We start from the raw sequence: 11,066 nt of genomic DNA on the forward strand, positions 1-11,066 counted from the left end.
ACGCCGCGTGGACCGGGCATCTTGAGCTTGAGATAAGCATAGTGTGGTACCGCGTTGAATCTTGCAAATGTGGTTCGTCCGAGCAGTGCGTGGTAGCCGCTGCGGAAGGGGACGATATCGAAGATTAGCTCTTCGCTTCGGAAGTTGTCCGGGGAACCGAAGACCACTTCTAGCGTGATTGAGCCCGTACAACGGGCCTCTACGCCTGGTATGACTCCTTTAAAGGTAGTCTTTGTGGGTTTGATTCGTGAGGAATTAATGCCCATTTTGCGCACTGTATCTTGATAGAGCAGGTTGAGGCTGCTACCCCCATCCATTAGGACTCGTGTTAGGTGAAATTCGTCGATGATTGGGTCGAGGACCAGTGCGGCCGAACCGCCATGGCGGATACTAGTTGGATGATCTCGACGATCGAAGGTGATCAGGAATGACGACCACGGGTTGAATTTTGGGGCGACCGGCTCTACTGCGTAGACGCCCCTGAGTGCGCGCTTGCGCTCCCTTTTGGGGATGTGTGTAGCATATATCATGTTCACTGTTTTGACTTGAGGGGGAAATTTCTTCTGCCCCCCAGTGTTCGGCTGCCGGGGCTCTTCGTCATCGTCCTCACTTTGTGATCCCTTTTCCTTGTTATCGGCATTTAACTTGCCAGCCTGTTTAAAAACCCAACAATCCCTGTTGGTATGATTGGCTTGTTTGTCTGGGGTGCCATGTATTTGGCACGGACGGTCAAGTATGCGGTCCAAGCTGGATGGTCCCTCACCGTTCCTTTTGTAGGGCTTCTTCCGCTGACCGGACTTAGAGCCGCTGAATCCGGCGTTAACGGTAGTGTCATCGGTGTTATCGTCGTTGCTTCGGCGTTTGTGTCTGTTGCGCCGGAGCTTGCCGGTGCTGTTTTTGGCCTCAGAGGGGCCTGCCTCGCTGGCTGTGTTTTTGCTACGAGCCAGCCAGCTATCCTCACCCACGCAAAAGCGGGTCATGAGTGCCGTGAGGGCTGCCATGGATTTCGGCTTTTCTTGGCCGAGGTGGCGGGCGAGCCACTCGTCACGGATGCTGTGTTTGAAGGCCGCTAGGGCTTTGGCATCCGGACAGTCAACGATCTGGTTCTTTTTGGTTAGGAACCTAGTCCAGAACTTTTTGGCAGATTCTCCAGGTTGTTGAACTATATGACTTAAGTTATCGGCGTCTGGTGGCCGGACGTAAGTACCTTGGAAGTTGTCAAGAAAAGCTTCTTCCAAGTCCTCCCAGCTGCCGATGGAATTTTCGGGCCGGCTATTTAACCAATGTCTAGCTGGTCCTTTTAGTTTTAGTGGGAGGTATTTGATGGCGTGGAGATCGTCTCTCGGGCCATATGGATGTGGAGAATAAAATCTTCGATCCATACTGCGGGATCAGTTGTTTCGTCGTATGATTCAATATTGACGGGCTTGAACCCCTCGGGGAATTCATGATCCAGTACTTCATCTGTGAAGCAAAGAGGGTGTGCGGCGCCTCTATATCGGGCCGCGTCGCGGCACACCTCCGATGAAGTCCGCCTGCGGTTATCGGCCCGGGCGTGACTAGGTTTGTCACGTCCGAATAGGTAGCCGTCATCCCGAGTCGAAAAGCGTCCTCGCGATCCGTAGATTGATCTGGTGTGTCCTGCTCTACTGTCCAGGTCCTCCCGAAGGTCGTATGTATAGTCCCGAGCTGTTTTGTCTCTGTTTTTGCGAGGCGGTGGGGCGGGCTGCTGTTCGGCATGAGTTGCCGTTTTGTCCTGACCGCGGGGTGGTCGGTCCGCCGCACTGCCCCGACCTCGCGGTGGTCATTCCGCATTGCGCGGGGGAGGTATGGGCTCCGGCGCCTCCTCATCGAACTGAGGTAGCAGTCTGCGCTTCGGGTAACTCTTGGTTGGACGCTTAACGCAGTATTCTTCGGCTGCCAGGACATCAGTCCATCTGTCGATGAGTAGGTCTTGATCAGCTTGAAGCTGCTACTGCTTCTTTTTCGGGCTTCTTGCAGTGGCTATTAACTGGCGCTTGAAGCGCTCCTGCTCGAGGGGTGCCTCAGGCATGATGAAATCCTCGTTGCCGAGGCTCCCCTCCTCCTCGAAGAGAGGATGATAGCTATCGTCATCCGGCTCATTGGGCATGGCCTGTTTATCAGGGTTAACTTGCCCGTTGTCTTGTTCCTCCTGTTCGGATGTTGCTCCAATAGGGTCTTCATTGTTTTCGGCGTCGTCTGGAGTACTATTTTTATCCGGTGCCAGTATTGCTATCTTTCGAGCGACGTGACTTAGAACGGCGTTTAGGGCGCCGGCGCTTGGACTGTGTCTCGGGAGGTTTATTCTCAACTGGATCTTCTTTGTCATCGTCATCAGCTTTCTTAGGTGTATCAACCATGTACACATCGTATGAGGAAGTGGCCGTCCATCGCCCAGTAAATGGCGGGGTTTGACCCTGCTCCTCATCGTCATCGTCGTCCATGCCGTCGATGTCTTCGGAGCCGTAATGAAGCGTGTCGGTTAAGTCCTCGACAGTGGCTATGAAGTGGGTGGTGGGTGGGAAGCAAAATTCTCCGTCGTCAGCCCCTAGTTCGAACCGGACATAGTTCGGCTGTGAGTCCCCCACCAAGGACATGTTTTTTAACGAGTTTAGCATGTCACCCAGGGGCGAGTGTTGGAATATGTCTGCGGCGCCGAATTCAAAAATCGATAACCGATCCAACTCGGTGTCCGCAGGCGTCCGTGGTTCGGAACTTATAGCCGGAGACAAGTCCGGAGTTCCGTTGACGCAAATATTACAAGGTGTCGAGTCTGAGTGCGGCTCCAACGTCGTGGACTCTGTGGCCTCAGATGGCGCAATCTGCTCCGGATTTAAGGCCGTTGCAGCAACAGGAACCATCTCCTGGATGTGATTCGATGACAGATTTAAGTCATGTTCATCGGAGCGAGGGGAGCGATCGCCGCGGTCTCAAATCCATCAAAGATCAAGTCTCCACGGATGTCCGCGACGTAGTTCAAGCTTCCGAATCTCACCTGATGGCCAGGGGCGTAGCTGTCGATCTGCTCCAGATGGCCAAGCGAGTTGGCCCGCAGTATGAAGCCGCCGAATACAAAGATCTGTCCGGGGAGGAAGATTTCTCCTTGGACAGCGTCACTATCGACGATTGAAGGGGCCATCAAACCTTTCGTTGACGGCACAGTGGAACTCTCAATGAAAGCACCAATGTCGGTGTCAAAACCAGTGGATCTCAGGTAGGGGGTCCCGAACTGTGCGTCTAAGGTCGATGGTTACAGGGGACACGATGTTTACCTAGGTTCGGGCCCTCTCTATGGAGGTAATACCCTACTTCCTGCTTGATTGATCTTGATGAATATGAGTATTACAAGAGTTCATCTCCCACGAGATCGTAATGGCTAAACCCTAGAAGCCTAGCATGTATGACTATGGTAATGAGTATATCCTTTCCGGACTACACCCTCCGGTTTATATAGACACCGGGGGGATCTAGGGTTACATAGAGTCGGTTACATAAGAAGGAATCTTCATAGTTGGTCGCCAAGCTTGCCTTCCATGCCAAGGAGAGTCCAATCCGGACACGGGTACAGTTTTTGGCCTTCATGTCTTCACAGCCCACCAGTCCGGCCCATGGATAACAGGCCGGACGCCCGAGGACCCCTTAGTCCAGGACTCGCTCACCACCCAAGATGCAGGCGATGGAACGAGGCTCTTGAAAGCCCCCAGCCCCCTCGTCCTGATGATGGTCGTCGAACCTCCTTGGCGGTGGCAGCAGCGAAGGGAGCCCGACGTTGCCCCGAGGGCGGTCCTCACGGGGTTGGTCTCTCTAGGCGCCCTCGCGAGGCGGGTCCTGCCAACGGTCCTCACGAGGCCGGTTGCATCACTCCTGGCGGGGGCCGCGGTCACCCCAGCATCCCCCACTTCGTCCTCCTCCTTGGTCATGGCCTCGATCGTTGCACTCGGGGCGTCGACCGAAGCGCCCATCGCGGATGGCCCTAAGCTCCTGACAGTCGTTGGTGTTGTGGTTGTGAATGTTGTGGAAGGCGCAGAACGGGCGGTTGGCCTTGGACAACTCGGGGTGGTCGCGGCCGCGCTACATCTCTGGTTCTGCTGCGAGCACGGCAGCCCCCTTGCGCTTCACGTCCTTGACCTTGGCCTTCTTGTTCTCCTGGTCGGCAGTCGGGAGCTCAAGGAGGGAAAGGCGCCCTTCCTCAGCTCTTGCGCACTTGGTCGCCATGTTAAACATCTCTAAGGCCGTGCATAGCTCCTCGTGGATGGCGAGCTCTTCCTTCATCTTGACATCGCGGACGCCATTGGAAAATGTGGAGATGATGGCTTCGTCCGTCACCTTGGGGATCTTGAGGCGAACGTTGTTGAAGCACTGGATGTACTTCTGCAGAGTTTCCCCTAGCTGCTGCTTGATGCGCCGCAAGTCACCCGCGGCCGACGGGCAATCGCGAGTGCCCTGGAAGTTGGCGACGAAACCCTCGTGCATCTCGCCCCAAGAGGAGATCGATCCCGCAGGCAGGTTCAGGAGCCACGAGCGCGCACCATCTTTGAGGGCCATAGGGAACCAATTCGCCATGACCTTCTCATCGCCGTTGGCCGCCTCGATGCTTAGCTCATAGAGCTGCAGGAACTCCGCGGGGTCAGGGGTGTCGTCGTAGCGCGAAGGCAAGTCCGGCTTGAACTTGCCAGGCCAGACGACGCTGCGCAGCTCGGGAGTGAAGGCACGGCAACCTGCTGTGGTCACCGGAGCCCGTCGCGGAGGTGGAGCCTGGTCTTGATATCCACGCACTGCCGCGGCAGGTAGCGCACGGTCTTGATGCTGCGGTGCCGGGAGCGCGGCGGCGTTTTCTTGCGGCCGAGGGACTTCTTGGCAGCTTCCTTCTTCATCCACGAGCGCCCGACGTGGCGGGTCACGCCGCGGGACCGTGCGTCTTGGTGCGAGGGCAGCATCTTGATGCGGAGGTGGTGGAGGCGCTCCGTGGGCGACGTCGCCCGCTGCTGGAGGTGGTCGAGGTAGCGAAAGGGACGGTGCAGGAGAGCCCCCAGCGGCGCTGATGAGCTCGGCGATGCGGTCGATCCAGTCGTCGTAGAGGTCGCCGACTGGACGGTAACGCAGGAGCTCACGTGCCATGAGCAGCGCAGCCTACGCATCCGTGGGCGTGAGACGAGCATGGGACGATGAGCCGGCCAGAGTCAGCGACGGGGTGGCGGCGTGTCCGTCCCGCCGCATGGAAGGGTGCAGCCACGAAGCTTGCTACTCGTTCCCTGCCGGGCCAGTGGCGGCGTTGGCAGCGGGTGATGGAGAACGGCGGGGGGGGGGGGGGGGTCTACCGACGGGCGCCGTCTGGGCGACGCAATCGGCGAGGGCGGCACAGCGCTCAGCACGGGCTCGGCGAGCATCTGCCATGGATCCGGTAGAGCAGCAGAGCGCGGATCGATAGAAGAAAGGCTTCAGCGCACCCCTACCTGGTGCGCCAAATGTCGGATTCTGGGTTTCGGCAAACCCTTGAGGTTCGAACACTGGGGTGCGCACGAAGATCTTTCTCTCTCTAGCTCGCTCTCGCAACGATCTCAAGGCTTAACTCAACGAACCCAAAGAACAAGAGACACGAGGGTTTATACTGGTTCGGGCCATCGTCGTGGTGTAATACCCTACTCCAGTGTGGTGTGGTGGATTGCCTTGTAGGCTGATGATGAACAGTACAAGGGACGAACGGCCTCCTGAGGAGAGGTGTTCTTGTGCTTGGTGAGCTTGTGTGGTGGCCTTGGTGGAATGGATCCAGTCCAAGATCAGTTGCCTGCTATGGTGGTGGCTAGTCCTATTTATAGAGGCCCGGGTCCTCTTCCCAAATATTAGGCGGGAAGGGATCCCACAACGGCCAATTTGAAGGGGGGCAACTAGTATAAGTTATCCTAACAAAAGGTGGTCTTCGCCTGCCAAAGGCTCTGGTGGTGACGCCGTCGTGGGCTCCGCGGTGACCTCCATCCTGCCGTCCTGCTGGTCTTGGTCTCATTGCACCAATATGGAAACCTTTGCCTGATGCCTCGGGACTCCTCGCCTGCGCTTGCCCCTTTAGCACCAAAGAGGCAACGAGTACTCTGCGCCCGCTGGCGCCTGCCTGGCCTTGGTCATCATGGCTCACGTCATGCGAACCTCGCGAGGTGCCCCTTGCATAGATATCTCTGCTCCTCGGGAGCCAGCCTAGGGAGGCCGCCCCCGAGGAGGTCTTGCGTTGTCCGCCTCACGAGGGTCTTGAGTGGTTGTTGATGAAGATGGGTCGTACCAGGCCGCTGGATGAGCCACGCCCTGGGCTGCAGGCAGGCAAGTCTGAGTACCCCCGTTCCCAGGACGCCGACAGATGACACGGGGCAAGATGAAGAGATGATCTATAATGGTGGTGGGGAAGAGGCCGGACATGGCGGCGGAGAAGGGGCCGGACATGGCGGAGGAGAAGGGGCCGGGCATGGCGGCGGAGAGAACGTGGACTCCACGCCGCAGAGTTCATCGGTACTAAGTTCAATCGTGCGGGACCCTCATGTTCAAGCACTGCTTCGCAAGGAGACGAGTACTAAGAGAGCTGCTTCTAGAGAGGAGGCTAAGCTGCAGCAACTGGTGGTAGACTCGAATACTCCATTGTATGATGGTTGCAATCCTGAGGTGACCCGCTTGAGTTTCACGCTCCAACTCCTGAATACGAAGGCTAAAAACAAATGGACCGACACTAGCCTCGATGAGCATCTCAAGTACCTAAAGGATGTTCTTCCCGCGGGGAATCTAGGTCCTACTAGTGTGGATGAGGCCAAGAAGATCGTGTGCCCTCTTGATCTACCACACGTTAGATACCATGCATGCATCAACGATTGCATAATTTATCAGAAGGAGCACGCGGAAAAAACAAGCTGTCTGGTGTGCAATGCTTCTCGATACAAGAAGCCGGGAAGAAATCTCCCCAGAAAGTTGTATGGTACTTACCGATCACTCCCCATCTCCAGCGGTATTTTGTAGATCCTAAGGAAGCAAAGCTCATGCGCTGGCACGCGGAGAGGAAGAAGCCCGACGATGGAGATGATCCTAAGCTGAGACATGTCAAGGATGCAAGCCAGTGGAGAGCGTTGAACGGTCTCTATCGGTATTTCGAATGTGATGCAAGGAACATCGTGCTCGGCGCGTGTGCCGATGGCATGAATCCGTTTGGCAACCAGAACACCAACCATAACACATGGCCCGTGTTTGTATGGATGTACAACCTCCCCCCTGGTTGTGCATGAAGTCGAAGTACATTCACATGAGCATGCTGATTCAAGGGCTGAAACAATCGGGAAATAATATTAATCTGTATCTGGGGCTACTTCAAGAGGAGTTAGACCCGTTATGGAAAACACCGGCCAAGACATGGGACGCCAGCAAAGGCGAGTATTTCTACATGAGAGCCGCGCTGATCACGACGGTGCACGACTATCTCGGTTACGGATATGTCGCATGCCAGGTGCGCCATGGATATTGCGGATGCACGCGGTGCATGGATGATACGACGTCTCAACGGCTAACGTCAAGGAAAGATGGCGGGTCTAGGAAAATCGTGTACATGGGGCATCAAAGATGGCTCGATCAGGACGACCCATGGAGAAACCGTGGAGATCTATTCAATGGTCACGTTGAGCATCGAGGACCTCCACGTAAGCGGAGCGGCGCCGAAATCGACGAGCTGTTGAAAAACTGGGAACAGTGCCCCGCGCCGGGAAAGACGATGAAAAAGGCGCCGAAGCCGCTGCTGAAGGTATGGAAGACGAGGTCTGTGTTCTGGGACCTGGAGTACTGGCACAAACTCGACACACCTCATCGCCTTGATCAAATGCATATCTGTAAGAATGTCCTTGAGAGCTTGCTCGCGACAGTGATGAACATTCCAGATAAGACCAAGGATGGGCCGAAGGCAAGAAAAGACTTGCAAGATTTGAAAGTCAGGGAAGATCTGCACATGCCACCCCGTAAAAAGTCAGACGAGACAGAGACAGAGGCACGGGAGAAGAAGGGCAAAAAAGTAAAGGAAGAGGATTATTGCCCCCCTTCTTGCTTCACCTTAAGTCCGGCTGAGATTGATCAATTCTTTAAGTGCCTTATCGGAGTCGAAGTTAGTTCCAGTTACTGTGGCAAGATAAGCAGATATCTAGACACGAACAAGAAAAGGTTCAGCGGGATGAAGTCCCGTGACTGTCATGTGATGATGACGCAGATACTACCTGTTGCCCTTAGAGGGATAATGGACAAGCACGTCCGTGACACGCTTATTGGTCTCTGCAACTTTTTCGACGTCATCTCTCGAAAGTCGATCAGTGTGAAGCGGCTCCGAAGGCTACAGGAAGAGATCATTGTGATACTGAATGAGCTTGAGATGTACTTCCCGCCCGCGTTCTTTGACGTCATGGTGCATCTGTGTGTCCATATTGTGGACGACATAATAGACCTGGGGCCGTCATTCCTGCACAACATGATGTCGTTTGAGAGGATGAATGGGATCATCAAAGGATTCGTTCGTAACATGTCCCGTCCGGATGGAAGCATCGTCTAGGGCTATCTGACACAAGAGTGCATCTCTTTCTGCGAGAATTTTCTATATGGCGCAGACTAGCCGCCTGGTGTTGGTGTTGGTTTGCCCATTAACAAGCACGATGGGAGGCTCGAAGGAGAAGGTCACTCCAACGGTCGCAGGGAACTGCACGTGGCATACTTAGATCGACACAACAACTTTGATAGAGCAAACTTGGCAGTGCTACAACACCTAGACGAGGTAGATCCTTTCGTGGCACTGCACAAAGAAATTATCGCAAAGAAGTATCATGACCGGGGGGTATGCAGGACGGACGCCGAAGTTACTAGAGAGCGCAACTCCACTTTCCTGCATTGGTTCAAAGAGCATATTATTGCTAATCCCCGGGAAGAGGGCTCTAAGGACGGATTGCTCATATACGCCTTAGCACATGGCCCCTCGCCCAACCTCGTCACCTATCAGGCATACAATATCAATGGACACACGTTCTACACGAAGGCCAAAGATATGGGCAGTGATGATCAGAACTCAGGGGTGACGATGGAATGCATGACCGGCAGCGACAACGGTGCAACTGATAGATTTTGCGGAAGGGTCGAGGAGATCTGGGAGCTTGACTACTCTGGACTGCACAACGCGACGATGTTCCGTGTCAGATGGGCTAAAAATGTCAAAAGAGAAAACCGGTATTTCACTACCATGACTATACCCGACGCCAAGAGTGCTACCGTGAATGCTATCACGAGAAACATGCCATGGGTACACGCTAAGCACATGACACAATGCTTCTTCATAACCGACCCGTGCAATCCCAGTCGTGTTGTCGTGAGGAGAGGCAAAAGGAACATCATTGGAATGGATGGAGTCGCCAACGAGGAAGACTACGACCAGTACGGCAACCCAATGAGGGAAGATGACGATGATGATGAAGTATATGTCAAAAGAAGAATCAATACTACATTACCTAAGAAAGATTGTACTCCATGGAAAAGGAAAAGTCACAATGAGGGGCTCAATTATTCTTCAACGAACAAGAAGGGAAAGAAGCTCACTCAAAAACGAAAACGACAACGCTGAGGAACCGTATGTTATCGGTCAAATGATGTAATATATATGTTCCTATTTTGTGTACACACTTAGCCATTATGCATGGGTCAAATGATGTAATATATATGTTCCTATTTTGTATACATACTTAACCGTCAAATGATGCAATATATATCGCCTTAGTTATATACATTGTATCACCTTCCCTTCGTTCACTGCTCTCGGAAAAAAGGACAAGAAAATAAAAGAAAAGAAAAGGGAGAGAAAATAAAGGAAAAGAAAATAGAAGAAACAAACAGGAAAACTGCTATAGGTACTGGTTATAGCAGTAGCGCTTTTCTGAAAAAGAGCTATAGCTAGTCAAGGTAGCAGTAGCGCTTTCCTTATAAAAACGCTATAGCTACCTACAATAGCAGTAGCGCTTTCTGGGTAAAAGCGCTATAGCTAACTTAGCTATATCGCGTTTGTCCGGAACGTGCTACTGCTACCTCGACTTAACCCTCCAAATCCTCACTCTCTCTGCTTCTTCTGGCCTCTGCTTTTCCCCCCAAATCCCCACTCTCTCTTCCCCCGTGTCGTCGCCGCCGGAGCCCTGCCCTCGCCGCGCCCCTGCGCTCGCCCCTGACCCCGACCCCGACGCGCCACACCTCCCTCCTCTGCTTCCTCCCCTCCCAACCTCGGCCGTCGTCGGGCCTGCCTCCTCGCCCCTGCACCCTCTGTAAGCCCCCCACCGCTCCTCCTCTCTCTGCTAGCTAGGGTTCTTTGGTTAATTTACTTAGGTTTTAGTTAGGGCAGTAGGTTAATTAGGTTATCTATTTAGTTATGAATTTAGCTAGGTTTTTATGAACCGTAGGTTTCAAATTAGGATAGAAATTTAGGTTTAAGCAATTGTAGTTAAAAGAAAAGGCAGAATTGATTATATAGGTTTCTTGCATTTTTTTAGTTTAAGCAATTGTTGCTATTTAAATTTTATAGTGCTAGTTAGTTAATTAGAATCAGTATTTAAAAAACAGAATTAGTATTTTGAAAAACCGAATTAGTTTAAGCAATTGTCCAAATCAACATCCCTTGTTAAAGCAAAATTTTTTAGTTTCAAATTTAGGTAGGCTGAATTTAGTTTCAAATATTGTGAAGAAAAATGACTTCTTGCATTTTTCTTCAAGTTCTATATTTTTCTTCCTTTTATATGCAAATTTGAAGTGGACATGTGATATGTGGACATGTGATTTGGACATGTCATATTTGGAATTTGGACATGTCATTTGGACATGTGATGTTTTGGACATGTCATATTTGGAAAATGATGATTATGTGCAGGGTAAATGATCCGAGTGGCCTATGTTTCGCCGGAATGTTGATTCATTTCCGTTCCGGTGAATTTTAGGCGCTCGATATGTCCACTTTTTAGCAAAGGTCATGCCGAAATTTTCCGTGAATTTTGGCATGACTTGTGCTAGAAAGT

Source organism: Triticum aestivum, chromosome 2D (genome assembly GCF_018294505.1).
Source record: "Triticum aestivum cultivar Chinese Spring chromosome 2D, IWGSC CS RefSeq v2.1, whole genome shotgun sequence".
NCBI lineage: Eukaryota > Viridiplantae > Streptophyta > Magnoliopsida > Poales > Poaceae > Triticum > Triticum aestivum.